This window comes from Symphalangus syndactylus, chromosome 13, assembly GCF_028878055.3.
Source record: "Symphalangus syndactylus isolate Jambi chromosome 13, NHGRI_mSymSyn1-v2.1_pri, whole genome shotgun sequence".
Classification (NCBI taxonomy): Eukaryota; Metazoa; Chordata; class Mammalia; order Primates; family Hylobatidae; genus Symphalangus; species Symphalangus syndactylus.
The window spans coordinates 45,236,649-45,261,729 of record NC_072435.2 but is presented as its reverse complement, the minus strand read 5'-3'; the positions used below and the strand labels follow the sequence as shown (position 1 = coordinate 45,261,729).

At 51.8% G+C, this 25,081-nt stretch overlaps 1 protein-coding gene across 2 annotated transcripts in view; it reads right to left on the bottom strand.

Annotated features, from left to right (window-relative positions):
• SLC25A42 (solute carrier family 25 member 42) overlaps positions 1–20,258 on the bottom strand; it is a 50,462-nt gene extending 30,204 nt beyond the window's left edge. Inside the window, exon 1 of one of the 2 annotated variants that reach the window (XM_063616437.1) lies at positions 20,002–20,258. The gene's annotated coding sequence lies outside the window, so the exon portion shown is untranslated. Of the gene's footprint in view, positions 1–19,932 lie in introns of both variants that reach the window. The other variant, XM_055237414.2, reaches the window with a different exon arrangement.
• Positions 20,259–25,081: the final 4,823 nt, after the last annotated feature.

Sequence of the window (25,081 nt, the reverse complement as noted above, 5' to 3'; positions counted from 1 at the left end):
TGCAGGGCCCCGGAGATGCATTTAGAGGCAGTTGGGTGTGGGATGGTGTGTGCAGGGGCCAGCAGGTGCATGCTGGGGCAGTGGGGTATGCAGGAGTGAGGTACCCTTTCACTTTTTCTGGGGCTCTCTGCCGCTTGCTCAGGCTGTACCTCTGCTCTGCATCCTCACTGCTCCTGTGACTTCCCTCCAGGACACTCGTTCACTGTGCTGGCCTGGCCTGGTGCCTATGCAGTTAGTGCTGAGGGTTTGCCAATTCACGCCTTCGCCCTTGAGGTAAGAGGAGCCGCAGAAGAGGTTGAATGATGCTGCTGGGCAGGGTGGGGGCAGGAGGCCAGAGAGCCGAGGCTGGAGATCCTGAAACCCTCTTGTCATGACATTTGGGGTGACTTCCCTGGAAAGGGGAACCTTAAGGACTACCATAATGGGCTGCGTTAGGCTCAATAATGGCACTCAAAGATGTCTGCATCCTCAACCCTAGACACCATGAATATGTGATCTTACGTGACAAAAGGGACTTTTTAAATGTGATGAAGTTAAGGGTCTTGAGATTGGGGAGACTGTCCTGGATTATCTGGATGGCCCCAATGTAATCACCAGGGTCCCGATGCGGGGGATGCAGGAGATGCCAGGTGCAGTGGCTCATGCCTTGTAATCCCAGCACTTTGGGAGGTGGGAAGATCGCTTAAGGGCCAGGTGAGAGCAGCCTGGGTAACACAGTGAGATCCCATTTGTATAAAAAATTTAAAAATTAGCTGGGTGTGGCCGAGCGCAGTGGCTCACACCTGTAATACCAGCACTTTGGGTGGCTGGGGCAGGTGGATCACCTGAGGTCAAGAGTTCATGACCAGCATGGCCAACATGGTGAAACCTCACCTCTACTAAAAATACAAAAAAAAAAAATTAGCTGGGTGTGGTGGCGCGCACCTATAGTCCCAGCCACTCAGGGAGGCTGAGGCAGGAGAATCACTTGAACCCAGGAGGCAGAGGTTGCAGTGAACTGAGATTGCCCCACTACACTCTAGCCTGGGTGACAGAGAGAGACTCCATCTCAACAACAACAACAACAAAATTAGCTGGGCGTGGTGGCACATACCTATAGGAGGCCAAGATGGGAGGATGGCTTGAGCCCAGGAGTTGGAGGCTGCAGTGAGGTGTGATCACACCACTGAACCCCAGCCTGGGTGACACAGCAAGACCTTGTCTCAAAAAAAAAAAAAAAAAAGGCCAAAATCAGTGCCTCATGCATGTAATTCCAGCACTTTGGGAGGCCAAGGCAAGTGGATCAGTTGAGGTCTGGCATCGAGACCAGCCTGGTTGACATGGCAAACCCTGTCTCTTTCAAAAAATACAAAAATTAGTCGGGTGTGGTAGCACATTCCTGTAGCCCCAGCTACTTGGGTGGCTGAGGCACGAGAATTGCCTGAACCCAGGAGGTGGAGGTTGTGCCACTGCACTCCAGCCTGGGTGATGGAGCAAGACTCTGTCAGGAAAGGAAGGAAAAGGAAAAGGACCAGAACAAACAAAGGATAGCGGCAGGAGAGCTGGAGGAAATGTGAGTGCGCTCTGCTGCTGGCTTTAGAGGTGGAGGGAGAGGCCCCGGGGGATAGAAGCTGGGAAAGGCAAAGACACAGATTCTCTTCCTGAGCCTCCAGAAGAAACCCAGCCCTGCACTCCCATTTTAGACTCCTTATGACCAGAACCTAAAGATGACAAACGTGTTGCTTTATGCCTCCACGTTTGTGGTGGTTATGGTGGCAACAGGAAGTGGACACAGGCTGTCACAAGGGAAGAGGACCAACTGGGTTAGTGGCCAGGGGAGTGATGGGAGGTGGACGTCAGGCTGATGTCAAATAACCAGACACTAGAGCTGCCAGCCCTAGTGGGAGTGGTCCCAGGAGGCCAATCACTTCCATGACAACATGTACCCAGACTTGCGACCAGCGACCAGGTGATCAGGTCGGCCTCCCTGAGGGGCAGTGTCCAAGGCATGGCAGAGCCACATTCCAGCCACAAAATGCAAAGCCCATGGGGCTAGTGAGATAGGGAATGGGTCTCCAGGGACAGAGGTCACTCGGCTAAAGGAGCGAAGAGGACAGTGAGGCAGGGAAGCCAGAAGACGCCACGGGACCACTCAGGTGACAGCATGGGGCCTGGACGGTAGGCTGCCGTGGAGGGAGGTGGCAGGTGCCTCAGGAGCCTGTCCAGGTTCTGCCTGAGACCTGGAGGTGGTGAGGTCGTTTCCTGGGACAGGGAGGCTTGGATGGGTTCGGGGAGGAAGCCCCAGTTCCCATGACCCCCACCCTCAGTGGCATTCTCCTCTTTGTCACTATAAGGGACAGGTGGTTTACGCCCATCAGCCCCCACCTCGGCTTCCCAAGAGAGAAGAGGTTGTCAGAACTAGTGGTACCACCTGAGTGTCCCATGACACTGCCAGGGATGCTATGAGGACAAAACATGAAACATGCTTGTTTATTTAAAAACAGACGGGCCAACTGGCACTGGAAACAGCTTCTTTCCAGGTTCTGTTGTTGGGGTGTCACTTACTCTCGTCATCACCCCCTGCCAGGCTGGTCATACTGGTGGCCCCTGTGGTTCCTTATGGGTCCAGTGCTAGAAAGTTACCCCGGGGCCACCTGGGACATCCTGCAGAAATGTGCCCCAATGACAAGTCTGTGGGGAGGGTATTTCTCCTTCCTCCCTTCCTCTCTTTCTCTCCCTCCTTTCTTTTCTTTATTCTTTCTTCTTTTTTTATTTTTTCAGGGTCTCCCTCTGTCACCCAGGTAGGAGTGTAGTGGCACAATCAGCTCATTGTAACTTCAAACTCCTGGGCTCAAGGGATTTCCCAAACTCCTGCCTCAGTTTCCTGAATAGCTGGGACTATACATGTGCACCACCATGCCTGGTTAATTTCCCTCCCTCCCTCCTTTCTTTTTTTTTATTTTTTATTTTTTTTAATTTTATACAGTCTCTCTCTGTTGCCCAGGCTGGAGTGCAGTAGCACAATCTCAGGTCACTGCAGCTTTGATCTCCTGGGCTCAAGAGACTCTCCTGCCTTAGCTTCCCAAGTAGCTGGGACCACAGATAGGTACCATCAAGCCCAGCTAATTTTTGTATTTTTTGTTGAGACGGGGTTTCACCATGTTGCCCAGGCTGGTCTCAAACTAAGCTCATGCAATCTGCCCACCTTGGCCTCCCAAAGTGCTGGAATTATAGGCATGCACCACCATGCCCAGCCTTAATTTCTTAATTTTTTTGTAGAGATGAGGTCTTGCTATGTTGCCCAGGCTAGTCTCGAACTCCTGGCCTCAAGTGATCCTCCCACCTCAACCTCCCAAAGTGTTGAGATTACAGGTGTGAGCCACTGCGCCTGGCTTGGGAGGAACCTATTTCATCAGCAGAACCCTGAGCCTGGTCCAAATGAAGGAAAAGGACGCTGTACTTCTGGGTGAGAGCCCCTCCCCTTGCCTCCTTCCTTTTCTGTCTCCTTACTCATGGATCCAATGGGTGGGGGGTGGGGCTGTCCTTATCCCTAAAATGTCACTGCTGCGGCACAAGCAGTGACCCTTCGCCCTCAGTCACCTACTGAGGAAGCATTTCCCTTTGTGAACTGGAAGGCAGGGTCACAGATTCAAGCCCACTCTGCTCTTCACCAGATGAGCACCCTCAGGCAAGTGTACCAGCTCCCAGGACCTCGGCCTCCTCATCTGAGAGCTGGTCTCACCATCCCACCCCAGGGCTGGCTGACAAGCCTACACATGCGGAACACAGATTCTCCTCCTGACTCCCATCCTGCCAAGCATCTGACTAAAACCTGCCAGGCGAGCAAGTGGAGAAACTGGTGTCCTTGTATGCTGGGGACGTTAGATGGGGCAGCCATTGTGGAAATCAGCCTGGAGGTTCCTTCACAAGTTACATAGGGAGATACTATTGTGGCCCAGCAATTCCACTCCCAGGCAGAGAACCAAAGGGTCCACACAAAACTTGTGCATGGGGCTGGTCATGGTGGCTCACACCCATAATCTCAGCACTTTGGGAGGCTAAAGCAGGAGGATGCTTTAGGCTAGGAGTTCAAGACCAGCCTGGGCAACATAGTGAGACCCCAACACAATAGAAACAATAGCAACAACAATGAAACTTGTACATGAATGCTCCTAGCAGTAAGATTCACAACAGCCAAAAAGTGGAAGCAGCCCAACTGCTCGTCAACAGATGAATGGATATACAAAATGTTCGCACGATGGACTACTACTCAGCCATGAAAAGGAATGAAGCACTGATCCATGCTACAACATAGATGAACCTCAAAAACACAATACTGCGTAGAGAAACCAGACACAAAAGACCACATAATGTGAGGTTCCATTGATATGAAATGCCCAGAACAGGTAAATACATAGAGATAGGAACCAGATTGGTGGTTGCTAGGGGCTGGGGGCTGTGGAATGGGGAGTGACTGCTAATGGGGATGAGATTTCCTTTTGGGGGTGATGAAAATGTTCTGAAATTGGCCAGGTGTCGTGGCTCACACCTATAATCCCAGCACTTTGGGAGGCTGAGGCAGTCAGATAACTTGAAGTCATGAGTTCAAGACCACCCTGGCCAACATGGTGAGACCCTGTCTCTACTAAAAATACAAAAATTAGCTGGGTATGATGGCGTGCACCTGTAATCCCAGCTACTTGGGAGGTTGAGGCAGGAGAATCGCTTGAACCCAGGAGGTGGAGGTTGCAGTGAGCCGAGATTGCGCCATTGCACTCCAGCCTGGGAGACACAGCAAGATAAAAAATAAAAAATAAAAAAATAAAAAATTGTCTAAAAAATAAAAAAATAAAAGTTCTGAAATCAGATGAAGGCAGTGGTTGCACAACACTGTGATTATACTATATACCACTGAATTGTTCACTTTAAAAGGCTCACAATGAGCCAAGATCACGCCATTGCACTCCAGCCTGGGGGACAAGAGCAAGATTACATCTCAAAAAAAAAAAAAGGTCACAATGGTAACTTTTAAGTTATGTGCATTTTGACACACATAAAAAACCTGCCCAGGTTCCCACTGGCCCTGGGAGGCCCTTCTCTGCTCTGGCAGGATAACTGGGGTGGTAGGAGCCTGGGTACACCCTGGGCTGACTCAGGCAATGTTCATGACCTTGGGTCTCCCTTTTCTTACAGATCCTTCCCTTCCTACTAGGTTACTTGGAATTAGATTAGCTGCTGGACATTCATAGGTCACTCCCTCTGTGTGCTTGCTGCATGCTTGCTGCGTACATGCTCTGTGGAGGCACACCTTCACGGTCTCTATCGGTACTGCAAATGACCCACACAGGGATGACCATGTGCACAGAGTCTATGTGGGAGGAGGGACATGGGGTGGGGGAAAGGAGTCTGTCCTGGGATCTGGAAGGGAAGGAGTACACCAGGGAGGGAGAACAGCAAGAAGGAAGAACCCAAGGCTGGAGTGACCTCAGGCTGACCAGGGAAACAAACAGGCTGAGGCTGTGTCAGGCACACACACCTTCACGCCGAATGCAAGTGGGCCATTGCAGGCTGTGCTTGTAGGGAGACACAAAGTACCCCCACTGCCCAATGCCGGCTGGGTCTCCCACCTCCAGACCTCTGCTTCTGCCCAGTGCAGCCAAGATTCCTACAAGCCAGCCTGCCATAGAGGCCTCTCCCTCCAGCCTCCCCATATACAGCCCTCAGAGCTTTGAAGACCTGCCCAGCAGCATATCATGGCAATGATGAGCACACTCTATGGACACAACCCCAAAGACCACCCACAGGAGAATGGGAACACATGTGTGGTATGTCCCATGATGGGACACTATGTAACACACCAAACTGCTGCTACACGTGACAACGACATGGATGGATCTCACAGACACACCAGTGAAGAAGCAGAAGCCAGACACAAAAGGTTGTGTACTGAATGATTTTTTTTTTTTTTGAGTTGGAGTCTCGCTCTGTCACCCAAGCTGGAGTGCAATGGCACGATCTCAGCTCACTGCAACCTCCACCTCCCAGGTTCAAGTGATTCTTGTGCCTCAGCCTCCCGAGTAGCTGGGATTACAGGCATGCACCACCACACTCAGCTAATTTTTTGTATTTAGGAAAGATGGGGTTTCGCCATGTTGGCCACGCTGGTCTCGAACTCCTGGCCTCAGGTGATCTGCTCATCTTGGCCTCCCAAAGCGCTGAGATTACAGGTGTGAGCCATTGCGCCCAGCTGCATACTGAATGATTCTGTCTGCATAACAGTCAAGCTCAGTAAGCAAAATGTTTTATACACATCCAAATGTCGATACCTGCTGCCACACGGATGGACCCTGTTGATGTCATGCTGAGTGAAATGAGCCAGTCACAAAAGGACAAATACCGTACGAATCCACTTATATGAGGTCCCTAGAGTCATCACATTCATAGAGACAGAAAGTAGAATGGCAGGTGCCAGGGGCTGGGAGCGGGGGAACAGAGAGTTACTTTTTAATGGGGACAGTTTCAGTTTTGCAAGACGGAAGAGTTATGGAGACGGATGGTGGTGATGGTTGCACAACAGTGTGAATGTACTTAATGCCACTGAACTGAACACTTAAAAATGGCATTTTTAAGTACTGTGTATTTTACCACACTTTTTATTTATTTATTTTTGAGACAGGGTCTCACTCTGCCACCCAGGCTGGAGTGCAGTGGCACTATGATGGCTCACTGCAGCCTCCAACTCCCCAGCTCAAATGATCCTCCTACCTCAGCCTCCCGAGTAGCTGGGGCTACAGGTGTGAGCCACCATGCCCAGCTAAATTTTAAATTTTTTGTAGAGATGGGGTCTCACTATGTTGCCCAGGCTGGTCTTGAACTCCTGGGCTCAAGCTGTCCTCCAGCCTCTGCCTCCCAAAGTGCTGGAATTACAAACATGAGCCATTGCACCCAGCCCACCACAATTTTTAAGAAACGTAAGTACAAAACACATTTATGGTGATAAAGATTAGAATACTAGTTACCTCTAGGGGGTATATCAGGGAGGGGGCAGGAAGGAGCCAGCTGGAGGCTTGAAAACTGTCTTGATCTGGTTCCAAGGATGAATATATATGTAAAAATTCACTGAGCTATATATACACTTAGGATTTATGTGCTTTACTCTATGTAAGCTATATCTCAATTTAAAATGTTTAAACAGTGCAAACAAAACATCTCTGCCACACCCCCTCCCAGGCCAGTGGACGCCAAACCTGGGAGTGGGGCAGGCAAGCGATTCGTAATTCCCAGGGGACTTGAATGGCTGGGCTTTGGGAGTGGACGTGTTCAGTTTGCCCTTTCCCACTTTCCTTCCACCTGTGGAGAACACCTGTTTTGTTTTGTTTTTTTAAGATGGAGTCTCGCTGTGTTGCCCAGGCTGGAGTGCAGTGGCATGATCTCGGCTCACTGCAACCTCCGCCTCCCAGGTTCAAGCGATTCTTGTGCCTCAGTCTCCCCAGTAGCTGGGATTACAGGCGCGCACCACCAGGTCTGGCCAATTTTTGTATTTTTTTTTTTTTTAGTAGAGACAAGGTTTCACCATGTTGGGCAGGCTGGTCTCAAACTCCTGACCTCAAGGTATCCACCTGCCTCGGCCTCCCAAAATGCTGGGATTACAGGTGTAAGCCACCACACCTGGCCGAGAATACCTGTTGATGATCTTAGCAGTGATGAAAGCCTGGAGGAGGCACTGAAGCTCCACAGTTGGTCCACACGCACAGTGGCCATCCCTTCTGAGGATAGCATTCTGGGAAACCACTTGCTCTGCTCCCTGTCACTATGGAGAAAGTGGGGCTGATCCTCCCCTTGACACCAGGGTGACCCAGGTGGCCATGGTCAGGTAATGAGACTTCACACTCCCCTAGGTTCAGAGTGCTGCCCCCAAAGACTGAGACCTGGGATTTTTGAGGGAACAATCGGGCCGGAGAAGTCCTCTTTCTTCAGGGGAGGGGAAGCCAGCAGGGTGTGAGACTGCAGGGCAGAGTTGACACAGAGTTAGAGGGCAGAGCAAGGCCAGGAGGTGAAGGAGGATACCTGCAGGCTAGGGGGATCTGGCAGCCAGTGGTGCCAAAAGCACACGGACTTTGCTGTCATGGAGCCCAGGAAGCACCCTTTCTGGTTCAGTCAGCATAGGATGAGTTTCTGTCACTTGCACCTGCCAGAGTCCTGACTTGTATGCTGTGCTGGGGTAGGTACCTTGTACTCCCCCAGCCCCACACAGTATTTACAACCACGGATGACAGTGTCCTGTGGCTCCAGGAGGCCCAGCCTTGCCACATTCACTCTAGGTACCTTTTGTGAGTACCTAGGACACCAGTGCTTTCTGAACTGGGATTCAGGTGTCCCCACAAGGGTGACTACCAGCGGCCAGGCAGAGGGGGCCAGCCCCAAATAACATACGTGTATCTTTTCCCATTCTGTTTCTGTTCATGCAATCTTTCCATTCATCAAACAAAAAACAAAGCTTGGCGGGGTATGGGAGGATGACATAGGAAATGACTTACTAAGCAGCATTATTCAGGAAACGTGAACCTGGAGCATGGGATCTTCGATAACTCATGATCACACCAGCTCCAGCATAGAACCTCCAGAGCAATGAGAACACTGGTTCCAAGCAAGTTGGCAGTTGCTGGGGAGAGGGCAGGACAAGCTACTTCTTTTTTTGTCGAGACAGGGTCTCACTCTGTCACCCAGGCTGGAATGCAGTGGTACAATCATAGCTCACTGCAGCCTCCATCTTTTGGGCTCAAGTGATCTTTCCACCTTAGCCTCTGAGTAGCTAGGACTATGGGTGTACACTATCATGCCCAGCTAATTTTAAAATTATTTTTAGTAGAGATGGGGTCTTGCTATGCTGCCCAGGCTGGTCTCAAACTCCTGGCCTCAAGCAATAGACCTGCCTCTGCCTCCCAAAGTGTTGGGATTACAGGTGTGAACCAGTGCACCCAGCCACAAGGCTGCTTCTTGTTCTGAATCAGGCAATTTCAAACCCAAGCATCCTATAAGCCCCATGTGCACAGCTATCCTAATACACACACACTCACACATACATACTCACACTCGCTCACACACATACATACACACACTCTCACACACACTGTCACACACACACACACACTCATATGCACATATGCCTGATTCCCTTGAGCCTGTCTCATAGCTTCCCGACCAGCCATAAGACAGGCCCACCATTTATGCTGTTACCTTGTGGGGACCACCATACAACTGCCAGCTCCACCCCTTGGGACTCAGGAAATGTTTGTACAAACATTGGGCGGGGATGGGGACAGTTTCTCTGTGGATGGAGTTTATTATAAGCAGCCGTGAAATGGATCCTGTAATCTCTCAGTAAACGGAAGCCAATTAACATCCTATCTGCCAGCCGATAAAGGCTGTTTTCTTTTCTAGTTAATAAGCATTAACTCTGCCTAAGGGATCCGGGCATATCTTACATAATGGCTGCTGCCTGTTAACCCCGACCCCGCAGGCTGCCTCACAAATGGGGAGTTTCTTCCTGCTGCATTCACTCCTGTGTGCCTTTCAGACAATCTTTGGTTATGGCAACCCTTGTTGTGATCTCTATGGGTTAAACACTCTGAAAGATCCAGGAAATTCTATGATCAATTGCTGTCCTCTGTCGTTGCAGACAGTGCTGCCCACACCTGTCACCAAAGGCCGTTAGATGTTATCTAAAACAATCCAAAGTACTGAATGGTACTCACATCCCTCCACCAAGAGGGTCTACTTCAGTAACTGTCCTCGCCTCAAAAGCCCTATGTTTGGTGAGGTGTGGTGGCTCATGCCTGTAATCCCAGCACTTTGGGAGGCCAAAGTGGGCGGATCACTTGGGGCCACGAGTTCAAGACCAGCCTGGGCAACATGGGAAAACCCTGTCTCTACAAAAATACAAAAATTAGCTGGGCGCAGTGGCTCACGCCTTTCATCCCAGCAGTTTGGGAGGCCAAGGCAGGTGGATCATTTAAGGTCGGGAGTTCAAGACTATCCTGGCTAACATGGTTAAACCCCGTCTCTACTAAAAATACAAAAATTAGCCAGCATGGTGGTACACACCTGTAATCCCAGCTATTCGGGAGGCTGGGGCAGGAGAATTGCTTGAACCTAGGGGACGGAGGCTGCAGTGAGCCAAGAAGATCACACCACTGCACTCCAGCCTGGGTGATAGTGAAAGATTTCATCTCATAACAAAAAAAACAAAAAAACAAAAAAGGCCCACATTCTTACCACACGGAACCTGGCACAGCAATCCACATTTGATTGGCCTTCAACAACTATTTGCTAGACAAGTGAATTAATTCCCTGGACATGCCAAGTTTTGCTTTGGCCGCAGTCTCCGATCCTGGCAAACTTCTCTGCATCCTTCAAAGCTCCTAAATGTCCTGGCTTCACTGCCCCCAAAGTTAACTGCTCTGCCCTGCACTGAGTAGTCTGTGGTTCTCTGCTGCACTTGAGGGGCCACTCTCCACTTGCTTCCCCGCAACCAGGCTGGGGGTCCCTGGAAGGCAGGGGTCCCTGGAAGGCAAGGGTCCATGTCACACTCAGTGTCCATGCCCAGCAAGGAAGCAGAAACATAACAGCAGCAGACAGGTGCTTTTGCCTGTTGCTGTCCCGTCCTCCTGCCCTTCAGCCATCCCTCCCACAGCAGCAAGAATGCACCCCTTCAATCATTCTTTTCCTCATAGCGACACAGCAGCATGCACAGGCTCCCTGCCACCCCACACTGTGTTGTGGGATGATGGGGTCTAGCATGTGACACCTTGGATGTGTCACTAAACCTCCACATAGGCCACATACAGTGGGTCATACCTGTAATCCTGGCACTTTAGGAGGCCGAGGCAGGAGGATCACTTGAGGCCAGGAGTTCAAGGCTGCAGTGAGCTATGATCCCACCACTGTACTCCAGCCTGGGTGACAGAGTGAGGCCCTGTCTCTACAAAATAAATTAGCCAGGTACGGTGGTGCACACTTATAGTCTCAGCTACTCTGGAGGTTGAGGTGGGAAGATCACTTGAACCCAGGAGGTCGAGGCTGCATACGCTGTGATTACACCACTGCACTCTAGCCTGGGCAACAGAACAAGACCCTGTCTCTAAAAAAAAATTTCGGCTGAGTGAGGTGGCTCATGCCTGTAATCCCAGCATTTTGGGAGGCCGAGGCGGGCAGATCACTTGAGGTCAGGAGTTTGAGACCAGCCTGGCCAACATGGCAAAACCCTGTCTCCACAGGCCTGGCTAAATACAAAAATTAGCCGGGCATGGTGGCAGGCGCCTGTAATCCTAGCTACTCAGGAGGCTGAGGCATGAGAATCACTTGAGCCCAGGAGGCAGAGGCTGCAGTGAGCCAAGATCAGGCCACTGCACTCCAGCCTGGGTAACACAGTGAGACTCTGAAAAAACAAACAAACAAAAAATTTAAAGTAAAAAATACACCTCCCATTCTTTGATTTCCTCATCTGTCACCATCTTCACAGGATAGTGCCACTCAAGTGGGTGACAAGTATTGGTAAGTATCATTCTCCCTAATAAGGAATCAGACAGGGCTGGGGCAAATCACATTTAACACGGCCCCAGCCTACTGAGTATGCTTTTGAGACACTGACACATGGCTTCCCCATGATCCGTGATTGAAATGTACATATTCGCCAGGCACGGTGGCTCACACCTGTAATCCCAGTACTTTGGGAGGCTGGGGTGGGAGGACAGCTCGAGCCCAGGAATTGGAGATCAGCCTGGGCAACACAGCAAGATCCCACTTGCCTAATCTCACCACCTGAAGACCCTCATTCATCCTGGGTCACCCCATGCCAGTTTGAGCATCCCCCCACAGGTTAATCTCCCTACAATGTGAAACAAAACTTAGATGATTTGGCCGGGCGCGGTGGCTCACGCTTGTAATCCCAGCACTTTGGGAGGCCGAGGCGGGCGGATCACGAGGTCAGGAGATCGAGATCACGGTGAAACCCCGTCTCTACTAAAAATACAAAAAAAAAAATTAGCCGGGCGTGGTGGCGGGCGCCTGTAGTCCCAGCTACTCAGAGAGGCTGAGGCAGGAGAATGACGTGAACCCGGGAGGCGGAGCTTGCAGTGAGCCGAGATTGCGCCACTGCACTCCAGCCTGGGCAACAGAGCCAGACTCCGTCTCAAAAAAAAAAAAAAAAAAAAAAAAAAAACTTAGATGATTTGTCCCGCTGCTCATCAAAGAACATTCCTTTATTTTTATTTTATCTTTTTTTGAGATAGATTCTCACTTTGTTTCCTAGGCTGGAGTGCAGTGGTGCAATCTTGGCTCACTGCAACCTCTGCCTCCCAGGTTCAAGTGATTGTCCTGCTTCAGTCTCCTGAGTAGCTGGGATTACAGGTGCCTGCCACCATGCCTGGCTAATTTTTATATTTTTAGCAGAGATAGGTTTCACCATGTTGGCCAGGCTGGTCTCGAACTCCTGACCTCAGGTGATTCGCCCACCTCGGCCTCCCAAAGTGCTGAGATTACAGGTGTGAGCCACCACACCAGCCCTAATTTTGCTTTCTGCTAGCCCTTGGCTCTGCCATGTAGTTAATTCCTCAGCTTCAGATCTCCCAGAGTTTCCTGAAAATCTCCCTGGCCCCCTGAAGATCAGACCATAGCACCCCAGCTTCTCCTCAAGACTGACCAATACGGAACTCCAATCACTTGGTGGTGGTCTGATGTGTGTCCATGCTCCCTATCCTTCTGAGACCAGGTATCAACAGGAGATAATCACAGGACTGAGCTCACAGCCCAGAAAGCAAAATTAAGATGTACACACTTGGAGCTGGGTGCGGCGGCTCACACCTCTAATCCCAGCACTTTGGGAGGCAGAGGCAGGAGGATGGCTTGAACCCAGGGGTTTGAGACCAGTCTGGGAAGGATGGAAAGACCCTGTCTCTACAAAAAATTTAAAAGTTAGCCAGGCATGGTGGTGCGTGCCTATAGTCCCAGCTACTTGGGAGGCTGAGGCAGGAGGATCACTTGAGCCCAGGAATTCGAGGTGGCAGTGAGCTGTGATCTTGCCACCGCACTCTAGCCTGAGCAAAAAAGTGAGAAAGTGAGACCCTGTGTTAAAAAAAAAAAAGACGTTATGCATTCACTAGTCCAGGTCCTTGGTGGCTTAGAGCATCTAGATGCCTCCACCTTCCGAGGGAGACAGGTAAGTAAGCGAAGCTGCCAACATGAGCCATCTGGAGGGGCTGAGGAACGTGTCTGACCCCACTGGCCTATTCTTCCTGAAGTAACAGAGGCACCTGAACAAGCATTTCCCTTAATAATGTCCTGTTGGAAATACTGGCTCAGCAAGTATAAGGATTGAATGACATCCTCCCAAATTCATGTCCACCTGCAACCTCAGAACGTGGCCTTCTTTGGAAATAGGGTCTTTGCAGATGCAATCGGTTAAGGATCTTAAGATGAGTTCACTTTGAGATTTAGGGTGAGCCCTAAACCCAAGGACTAGTGTCCTTATAAGAAAAGGGGATCAGCTGGGAGTGGCTCACGTCTGTAATCCCAGCACTTTGGGAGGCCGAGTTGGGCGGATCACTTAAGGTCAAGAGTTCAAGACCAGCCTGGCCAACATGGCAAAACCCTGTCTCTACTGAAAATACAAAAATTAGCTGGATGTGGTGGTGCACACCTGTAATCCTAGCTACTTGGGAGGCTGAGGCAGGAGAATGGCTTGAACCTGGGAGGTGGAGGTTGCGGTGAGCCGAGATCACACCATTGTACTCCAGCCTGGGCAACAAGAGCGAAACTTTATCTAAAAAAAAAAAAAAAAAAAAAAGGCCAGGCAGGGTGGCTCACGCCTGTAATCCCAGCACTTTGGGAGGCTGAGGCAGGTGGATCACAAGGTCAGGAGATCGAGACCATCCTGGCTAACATGGTGAAACCCTGTCTCTACTAAAAAAATACAAAAAATTAGCCGGGCATGGTGGCAGGCACCTGTAGTCCCAGCTACTCGGGAAGCTGAGGCAGAAGAATGGTGTGAACCTGGGAGGTGGAGCTTGCAGTGAGACGAGATCACGCCACTGCACTCCAGCCTGGGCGACAGAGCAAGACTCTGTCTCAAAAAAATAAAAAATAAAATTAGCTGGATGTGGTGGTGCATGCCTATAATCCCAACTACTCAGGAGGCTGAGGCAGGAGAATCGCTTGAACCTGGGAGGCAGAGGTTGCAGTGAGCGAAGATCGCACCTCTGCATTCCAGCCTGGGCAACAGAGCACGACTCTGTCTCAAAAAAAAAAAAAAAAAAAAAAAAAAGAAGAGGAGATCCAGGAGTGGTGGCCTGCGCCTATAGTCCCAGCTTCTCAGCAGGCTGAAGCAGGAGAATTACTTAAGCCAAAGACTTAGAGGTTGCAGTGAACTATGATCATAGCACTGCACTCCAGCGTGAACAACATAGCAAGCCCCCATCTCTAAAAAAAAAAAAAATAGGACACAAAGACACACACAACAGGGAGAAAGCCACATGAATACAAAGGCAGAGACTGGAGTGATGTAGCCACGAGCCAAGAACTTCAAGGTTTGCCCAGAGAAAGGCCTGGGAAGGACTCCCTCAGGGCCTCCAGAAGGAACCAGTCCTGTTGACACCTTGATTTTGGACTTTAGGCCTCCACAACTATGACAGGATACATTTCTGTTGTCTGAAGCCCCCCAGTTTGTGGTAACTTATTATGGCAGCCACGGGAAACAAATATGCAGGGATCTGAGGCCAAGCCTCCAAGTGTTGGCCTGTCCCTCAGCTGGTGGCTTGTCCTCAGCCATTTGCCTGCCAGAACCTCACAGGCTGCTGGGCTGGCAGAGAGCTCAGCAGAAAATCTGGCCAGCAGAGAACTTTGTTGAGCCGCTGGAATCCAAGCATTCTGCCCAAGATGGTAGTAGCAAAAGGTGCTCAGTGAAGAAAACAAATGTTGACAAGCATATTTTAAAAATAGCTCTGTGAACAGGGTGGGGCCTCCAGGGGACAACATTCTACTTCCTGAGCTGGGTGCTAATTTTATTATTGGTTAAATCTTTCTTTTCACATACACGTTATATACTTTTTTTTTTTTTTAAGAGACTGAACCTCACTGTCACCCAGGCTGGAGTGCAGTGGCGCAATCATGGCTCACTGCAGCCTCAACCCCCTGAGCTCGAGTGATCCTCCCACCTCAGCCTCCCGAGTAGCTAGGACTATAGGCACATGCCACCAAGGCCAGCTAATTTATTTATTTATTTGAGACTGAGTCTCGCTCTGTCACCCAGGCTGGAATGCAGTGGCGCCATCTCAGCTCACTGCAACCTCCACCTCCAGGGTTCAAGCGATTCTCCTGCCTCAGTCTCCTGAGTAGCTGGGACTACGGGTGTGCACCACCACAGCCGGCTATTTTTGTTTTTATTTTTTTCTTGAGACGGAGTCTTGCCCTGTTGCCCAGGCTGGAGTGTAGTGGCACGATCTTGGCTCACTGCAACCTCCGCCTCCCGGGTTTAAGCAATTCTCCCTGCCTCAGCCTCCCAAGTAGCCACCAGCCACCGTGTTAGCCAGGATGGTCTCGATCCCCTGACCTTGTGATCAGCCTGCCTCGGCCTCCCAAAGTGCTGGGATTACAGGCGTGAGCCACCGCGCCTGGCCACTGCAGCCCATATTTAGCTTTTACAAACAGAGCTGCAATGGATAGATGCATGCATCAGCACGTACTAAATACACAGTGAACGTATTTGGGCTCCAACCATGCTCAGACACTTCAGACCCCCGTGTCTTGCCGGCCGTGCCTGTAGTCCACAGTTACTCAGGAGGATGAGGTGGGAGGATTGCTTGAACCAAGGAGTTCAAGGCTGCAGTGAGCTATAATCACGCCACTGCACTCCTCTCCAGCCTGGACGACAGAGCTAGACCCTGTCTCAAAAAAAAAAAAAGGTCAAGTCAAAGGGCATATTCCTCTTCCTCCTCTCAACTGTGAAGTTGGAAAGCCTGATTTCCTCTCCTGCGGCCAGCTCAGTTATCTTACTATCAAGTTTTGTGGTCTGTCCCATCTGATAGGTAAAAAACAGCACAAGAGATCCTTTTGAACATCGCTTCCATGCTTCCTACCCCTCTCTTAGGTGTTCTGGCTTGTAGGGTAGGGATTAAACATTAGACTTGTTTCTCTGCCAGTCAGACTAAAGTTCAAGAAATATTTGGGGCTGGACGCACTGGTTCACACCACCCAACACTTTGGGTGGATGAGGCAGGAGTATTGCTTGAGCCCAGGAGTTTCAGACCAGCTCGGGCAACATGGCGAAACCCCATCTCTATAAAAAAAATTTAAAAATTAGCCAGCCGTGGTGGCGTGCGCAAATGGTCTCAGCTAGTTGGGAGGCTAAGGTGGAGAACTGCTTGAGCCCAGGAGTTCAATGCTGCAGTGAGCTATGATTGCACCATTGCACTCCAGCCTGGGCAACAGAGCAAGACCCTGTTTTTCTGTTAAAAAAAATTTTTTTTTGAGTTCCTTCTCTGTGAAGCTTGTCCCTGTAGCAGGGAGCAGTGGTGGTGCTGAGATTTTGGCTCAAGGTACCTCAACAAGAACAGTTGCTAGAAGAACCATTTAGCTGTTGCTGATTTTTTTTTTTTTCACTTGGGTCTAGGAAAAGAAAGATGAGGGCATCATGAGAGATTGAGACGAGTCAGATGTTAAATCTATCTGGGAAGCTGTTTCGAGACTCTCTCCAATTGTCCAATTTCTCACCACTGGTGCCAGATGGAGGGTGTCGTCATACTGAAGTCAGGCCTCTGCCCACGTGTCATACAGTTTTTTTTGTCTGTCTCTTCTATTTTGGCAGTTAGACATTAAGAGGGGATTATTGAGACAATCAGAATCATTCGCTTGTTTGGGTTTTGCAAGACAGGGCTTTTAAAAGTGCATTTGCATTTTTTACTTTAAACATGAAATACTTCTTCATAAAAAGTATATCGGCCAGGCGCGGTGGTTCACACCTGTAATCCCAGCACTTTGGGAGGTCAAGGCGGGCAGATCATGAGGTCAGGAGTTCAAGACCAGCATGACCAACATGGTGAAACCCTGTCTCTACCAAAGAATACAAAAATTAGCTGAGCGTAGTGGCATGCGCCTGTAATCCTAGCTACTCAGGAAGCTGAGGCAGGAGAATCGCTTGAACCCGGGAGGTGGAGGTTGCAGTGAGCTGAGATCACGCCATTGCACTCCAGCCTGGGCGACAGCAAGACTCTGTCTCAAAAAAAAAAAAAAAAAAAAGTATATTATGTTGGGCCAGGCATGGTGGCTCACGCCTTTCATCCTAGCACTTTGGGAGGCCGAGGCAGGTGGATCACTTGATGTCAGGAGTTCAAGACCAGCCTAGCCAACATGGTGAAACCCTGTCTCTACTAAAAATACAAAAATTAGCCGGGCATAGTGGCGGGCGCCTGTAGTCCCAGCTACTCGGGAGGCTGAGGCAGGAGAATGGCGTGAACTCGGGAGGCAGAGCTTCCAGTGAGCCAAGATGGCGCCACTGCACTCCAGCCTGGGCGACAGAGCGAGACTCCAACTCAAAAAAAAAAAAAAAAGAAAAAAAAATATGGGCTGCAGCTTAAACAGCCATCAGTAAGGGACTGGCCTTAGAATGCATATGTCTGCTCAATGCAAATGTGCCAGTGGTTTAAAAGGGGTGAGGGATATATACCTCCCCTGACCCCTTTCTGCCACCCCAGTCATAGTCTACCTCTGGAAGAAAACACAAGAAATTATCAACAGCAGGTGCATCTGAGGAGGAACGGGGTACAGGCTGGGGAAGACCTGCCTGATTTCTACTACGTGCCCTTTTGTACTGTTTGATTTTTTCTTTTTAACTATATAATAGGCCAGGCGGTGGCTCACGCCTGTAATCCCAGCATCTTGGGAGGCTGAGGCGAGCGGATCACTAGGGGTCAGGAGTGCCAGACCAGCCTAGCCAACATAGTGAAACCCCGTTTCTATTAAAAATACAAAAATTAGCTGGGTGTGGTGGCACATGCCTGTAATCCCAGCTACTAGGGAGGCTGAGGCAGGAAAACTGCATGAACCCAGGAGGCAGAAGTTGCCATGAGCCGAGATCACACCACTGCACTCCAGCCTGGGCGACAGAGCAAGACTCTGTCTCAAAAAAAACCCCAAAAACTATATACTCAATGATCTTGTCAAAGTTTATACACATGTACATATATAACACACACGAAATATGTGTATATAAAATATGTATATAAACATATGAATATAGGTACATGTACATATGTGTACAACACACACACCCACACACATATACATACATATATACATACACGCCCATATATGTTTTAAATGACTCCTATTGAAGTTGGACAGGAAACCCAACTGGCTTCAGTTTCCACAGGAGAAGCTGAAGGTGACATGACCCTCTGAAACATTGTGGTACCGTCTTTGCAGGGAGAGGTGGGAGGGGGTAAGAAATGCTCCGCGAGCCTTACAGGAAATGGCACGTTATTGCTTTTCAACAACAAAGCCACTGTCCTCCTTCTATGCTGCATGCTTGCAAATCAGACTCAAGGGAACTAAAAAGTTCCAGAAGAATCATTCCTAGCACCACGCCAGGCTCGTTTTGCACGTTAGCTTTAAACAGCTGAAACATTAGTTTGCCTCACTCTATAAAGAGTGTTTCCTTACTCTTTATCGGCTTCAAGGGCCCAAGGAGTGTCGGAGAGGGGTCCCGGGTCTGCAAGAGCTGGGAGCCCCGGCCCCGGCAACTCCCTCTCCGGCATCCTGCAGGAGGCACCCAAGATGATGAGCCCCCCTCCTCTGGCAGCGTCTCCACCGCCAGCCCGCCCCAGGACTCCGAGACACACGCTTGGCAGAGGGGCCGTCCCTTCCAGCTAAGCCTTTCCGGACCCAGTCAAAGTCACGACTCCTGCCAATCTCTCTGAGATAAACATAACAGATGGGCCCAAACGCAGTGGGTCCACAGCAGAGGGTCAGCGATGCCCAGGATGGAATAGGCTCTGCCTGTAGCATTCAAGTGGTTTAGGTCTGTGGCTGGTAAAATGGGGATGATTCTGGTTTCGTCTGACCGATGGGATTATTCTAAGGTACGGAAATCACTTTATAGACTGTCAAGCACTGTTAGAAATGAACACTGGGGTAAGCTTTTGTTTGGGGAGGGGAGGGTGCAGCGATCCTGAGATACCATGGCTTGGGGGACTATTGAAGGACCTCGGGGATTCGGGGGGATTATTACAGAGAGTGTGCGAACACAAGTGCACGTGGAAGAAAGCCCAAGGTGGGAGGGGGTAAGACGGGGAGAAAGGGGGGAGACAGAGGTGTGGGGCTGCCAGGGGCAGAGGGCAGGTGCCAGGGGGAAGGTCCCTGAGAAGAGAGACCCGGGTTGCTGGGGGAGTGGGCACGAGAGTAGCGAGCAGATACCCGGATATGAGGAAAGGCAGTGGGGGACGGGACCAGGTCCAGGTGTGAGTTGCGAGGCCGTGAGTTAGGAGTCACAGGCTCAGGTGTTGGTGTGGGGGTGTCATCGACAAGGACAGTCTCAGGTGATGTGGGGGGTGTTCGTGAGTGGGGGCAGGTGTTCGTGAGTGGGGGCGCGGTGTAAGGTGTATGAGGGGGATGTCAGACCCAGCTGTGCGGGGCGCCGGGGACAAGGCCCCAGGGGTGTGGGAGATGTCAGCAAGGACAGTCTGAGGTGTATGGGAGATGTCAATGAAAAGGGACGTGGTGTCAGGCGTGCGTGGACTGCGGGTGAGGGGCTCAAACCTGGATGCAGTAGCCCCCAGGGGGCAGTAGACGTGGAGTATGGGGTTGGGGGGGGTCTTTAACCTCTTCCTGCCCTCGCGACGCTACTGTCACGCCCCGCCTCGTCCGCCCCTCGCCCCGGGATCCATGACAGGACCCGTGCCTCACCTCAGTTCAGCCCGACAGGCGCGGGCCGCTGACGCTTGGGCCCCCCCGGCGCCCCCCGCGCCCCCTCACCGGCCCGGACGCGTCGCCGCCGCCGCCACCTCCAGCCGCCACGGCCCCGCCTCGCGCGCCCCCAGAGCGCGCCACGGGAGGGGTCCACGCCACGCCCCGATTGGCTGCTCCCTGGCCAGTCAGCGCTGGAAGCGACAGTGATTGGAGAGTATGAATCGGATGGGCAGCCCCTGAAGCCAATCGGTGATTGGCAGAGGTGGGACTATTGGGAGAGGCCTGGGGTGCCTGGGTGGTCCCTCAGGGTACGAGGCGCTGGGAGGCGAGGGCCTGGAGGCAGGCGAGGGTTGGAATCTTGGCAGAAAACAGGCAGAACTGTTGGCCAATCGCTGGGGACCAAGGGCGGGGCTACGAGGAAACTGGCGCAGCCGGTGAGGCAGAGGCGAGAGGAACGGAGGGCGTAGCCTAGGGGGAGACGGGGATTGGCCGCAAAGCCGAAGACTGGCAGGCCCTGCGGCCAGTCGCAGCGGCCGTGGGCGGTACGCCCCCAGGAAGGGCTGGAGCGTTCAAGGTGCAGTCTGACCCGGAGCGCGGCAACCCGACGTGGCCTCGGACGCCTGGCGCAGGGTCCCCTGAGGCTCTCGTGTAGAGCCCGCCCTCTGGCCACCCAGCACAGAAGCGGCTGTGAACTTGGACCATCAAGGCTGAAGGACTCCTGGATAATTCTCCATCCCCTTACTCCCCACTAATCCCCTGCCGACGACACGGAGAGGGCAGATTCGCTGGAGGTCATTCTGAGCTGCCCTCTGCATCTCGAGGTGGTGTGAAGACATGGAAATAAGGGGCGGAATCCTACTGAAACGCGCTGCGTGGTTTTCTGAGTGTCTCACCTCTCTGCGTCCCAGCTTTCCCCGCCACGGTATCCAGTGACATCCCTGTTGGGCCTTCTCCCTGCTAAGTCTTTTTTTGAATTAACTGAATCTTAACCACAATCCCATGAGGTCAAAGCGACCACTGGCTCCTTTTACAGAAACCAGAGCACAGAGAGGTCAAGCTCCTTGCCCAAGGTTACACAGCACTTTGGTTGCTAAACCAGAGAATCAATCTACAGCAGCCTTCTTTTTGGAAAGAGAGTGTCAGAGAAGAGCCACTGGGGGCCTCCGAGACCTGGGTTTGAATCGTCGTCCAATCACCGGCCCACCACACAACCTTGGGAAAGCCCTTGTGAGCCTCACCTGTTTCATTTGGAAAAGGCAGGGGAAAATGATTCCTACGCCTTGATCTTTCCTCTCTGGGGTTGCTTCCCTGGGAAAATTTATAACCCAGCTCTCATTTTAATTACCTGGTGAAAGCATTTGACCCTGAGCAGGTCATGTGCTGCTGTGACCCTCAGCTCCTCTGTGAAGTGCGGTTAACGGGGTTGCTTTGCAGAAAAATGCCGGCAGTTTAGGGAGACACCTGCCATCCCAGGCATGACCGTGTCATCGGCACCTCCCCCGAGGCCACTCTGTTCTCTGACTCACCCTTCATCTTCAGGACGGAGAGGGCTACAAATGTTTTCAGATACCAGCTCTTATTTCCTCTAGGTGCTGGCCAGGGTTGGTGGAGATCAAGTTCAGAACCAGGGAATCCTGGGAGGGAGCAAGGCTGAAACCAACCTTAGAAAGGGCTCACATTTCAGGGCTGCGCAAGCCCCTGCTAAGTGTGTGATCCACAAGTTTCGAATGGGGAGGATGTGACGGGAAATCACTAGCCCAAGGCCATCATCAAACTCCTGATATTCTCATGATATGCCTACCTGGACCTCCTCTCCCATACCTTCCACCTATGGTTTGCTTCCTGGCAACTTCCAGGATCTGGCCTCCATTCTACCCTCCAGAGAAGAGGAGGAAGCTGAGGTCAGTTAAACATCAATTGGGTGCCAGGTCCCCGCTGGGCTTTCTCCACTACCATCTCCCCACCTCACTTCCAGGTGGAGGTGACAGTGCCCACTTAGCAGATGAGAAAACTGAGCCTATGGTGGAGAATATTCCTTGGTGGAAGGACTCAGGGCTGAGTTTGAATCCCTGCTCTTTTTAACATAAGTAATGGCCAGTAACAGCCACAGGACCTTCAGCAAATAACACAAGCTCCCCACTTCAGTTTCCCAGCTATCTCCTAGGGCTAATGTGAGCATTGATGAAATGGAAGCAAAACACTTACAATGGCTTCGTCCACAGTAAGCACTCACGGAAGGCTGCTGATGATATATTGTTCTTCTCTGGGCCTGTTTCCCTCTCTGTAAATAGCACTTCATGGACATAGACCAACTATGGGCGTGGCTTGCCACACCAAGAGGGAGATATCTATGCCGAGGAGCCCCCACTCCCAGTGCCCACCTGCCAGGCCCTGGGAGAGGGAGGTAACAAAGCTCCTGGAAGGTCCCACAGTGCCTCCAGGGACAGAGCCAACTAAGGCAAAGGTCAGGCTCTGGCCCAGCCTGGGGCTGCCTCTCTAGCTTCTGCTCGTTCTTTAGCAGGCTGGCACCAGCCAACCTCCCTACCACCTTCCAGCAATGGCAGGCAAAGCACCTTGGCAATAGCAATGGACACCCCCACCGTGGGCACTCATGTGAGCCCAGCTAGGGTGCCCAGGATCTCGGCTCTTCTGCTTTGGCTGGCTAGCCCTGGACAGGACACTGCCTCTTCGCCCTCCAGTCCCTCTACCTCTTGGGGATCCCAGGAATCATTTGTGAGCCAGGCCCTGGCACAGCGTCCAGACCTAATCACCTGAGGCCAGAAGGCCTTTTGCCCAAGGTCAGGTTAACAGCCTTGGAAAAAGATGAGGGGCCCAGAGGCAGGCCGAGCTGTGGTCTCATCCCACCGCAGCCCCTCAAATGCCCGTGAGTCTATTTCCTATCTGAAAAATGGGGTTTTGTCCAGCCTCTGGGAGATGTATGTTCACAACAGAAAAAAATCTGTTGTTCCTTTCCCAGGAGCCCAAGCCCATCTCTGGCTGGAGAGAGACATCCTGAACACAGCAGTGACAGCAACCAAGCCTGGCTGGGGTCAGAGTGGCCTCATTCACCTCCCAAGGCTCAGATAAGTCAGGTCACTTCACCAAGAGCCCACAACAGCAGAGGTGTGGCCTGAACACGTTCGCCCCATCCTTGCAGCAGGCTCCCCCTCAGCCCAGGTCTCGATGTCATCAAGAAGGACAGCAAAAGCTACTTAAGAGAAGGCCAGGGCCGGGCACGGTGGCTCACGCCTGTAATCCTAGCACTTTGGGAGGCCGAGGCGGGCGGATCACGAGGTCAGGAGATCAAGACCATCCTGGCTAACAAGGTGAAACCCCGTCTCTACTAAAAATACAAAAAAATTAGCTGGGAGTGGTGGCAGGCGCCTGTAGTCCCAGCTACTCAGGAGGCTGAGGCAGGAGAATGGTGTGAACCTGGGAGGCGGAGATTGCAGTGAGCTGAGATGGCGCCACTGCACTCCAGCCTGGGTGACAGAGCGAGACTCCGGCTCAAAAAAAAAAAAAAAAAAAAAAAGAGGCCGGGTGCAGTGGCTCATGCCTGTAATCCCAGCACTCTGAGAGGCTGAAGTGGGTCAATCACCTGAGGTCAGGAGTTGGAGACCAGCCTGGCCAACATGGCAAAATCCCATCTATACCAAAAACACAAAAATTAGCCGGGCATGTGGCACGTGCCTGTAGTCCCAGCTACTCGGGAGCCTGAGGCAGGAGGATGGCTTGAACCAAGAAGGCAAAGGTTGCAGTGAGCCGAGATCGCACCACTGCACTCCAGCCTCGGCGACAGTAAAGGGAAGGGGACAGGGATGGGGGATGGGGGCTGGGGGGAGTTATGTGCTGGACATCCCCTGAACCAGGCCTTGCTAGGGGCTGTGGCCCTCCAGTGTGCCAGATCTAGCCTGAGTTCAGATGAGAAGGCCGAGGCTCACAGAGGGGAGGTGATATGCCTGAAGTGGCCGAGGGGGGATGGAAAGCCAGGCCATAACCCCAGGGAAATGTGAGATCTTTGGTGAGGGGCCCCCACCCAACCTAAGGCTGTCCAAACATGTTAGCTACATCTACTGAAGACACCCACGCCTTGGGCTAAGGTGGGAGGGACTGATAAGGCAGAACCACCCCTTCCTGAAGAAGCCTGCAGCTTGGCCCAGGCCCAGGGGAGGACGCTGGGGCTACCTGGCAGAGACCTCTAGTGCTTGTCAGTTTATTCAGGTGAACGTTCAAAAACACTGACAGGAAGCTGAAGGCGCAGCAAGTGGGGACAGGGGCCTCCCTGCAGAGAGCCAGCCGATGGTGGGGGCAAGACAAACAGGAGAGTTCACAAATGAGGTGACCTCAGATGGGGCCCAGTGTCAGAGCCAGAGCATGTGGGGTGATGAGATGGGGGTCTCTCCCGGAGGAGGCAACGTGAGCTGAAACCTCATGTGCTAGGAGGAGCCAGCCACGGTGAGGGCCAAGGGAAGGGAACTTCTAGGCAGAGGGCGTGGCTTGTCACATGGGGGCTTGTGCAAAGGCCCTGGGGTGGGGGAATAGGGAGTGAGTGCAGTGGAAAGACGGAAATGGGCAAGGCCTGGGCCACACTGGGTCTGCAGGGCATGAAGTGCGTTTTTTCTTTTTTGAGACAAGCCCTTTTTTTTTTTTTTTTTTTTTTTTTTTTTTTTTTTTTTTTTTTTTTTTGAGACGGAGTCTTTCTTTGTCCCCCAGGCTGGAGTGCAGTGGCGCGATCTCGGCTCACTGCAAGCTCCGCCTCCCAGGTTCACGCCATTCTCCTGCCTCAGCCTCCCGAGTAGCTGGGACTACAGGCGCCCGCCAACACGCCCGGCTAATTTTTTGTATTTTTAGTAGAGACGGGGTTTCACCATGTTAGCCAGGATGGTCTCGATCTCCTGACCTCGTGATCCGCCCGCCTCGGCCTCCCAAAGTGCTGGGATTACAGGCTTAAGCCACCGCGCCCGGCCAAGACAAGCTCTTGATCCATCACCCAGGCTGGAGTGCAGTGGTGCCATCCTCACTGCAGCCTTGATTCCAGGGATCAAGTGATCTTCCTGCCTTAACCCAAGTTGCTGGGACCACAGGCAGGTTTGGTGTCATGTAGAGGGCAAAGGGGAGCCATGGGCAGACTGAGAGCAAGGCTGGA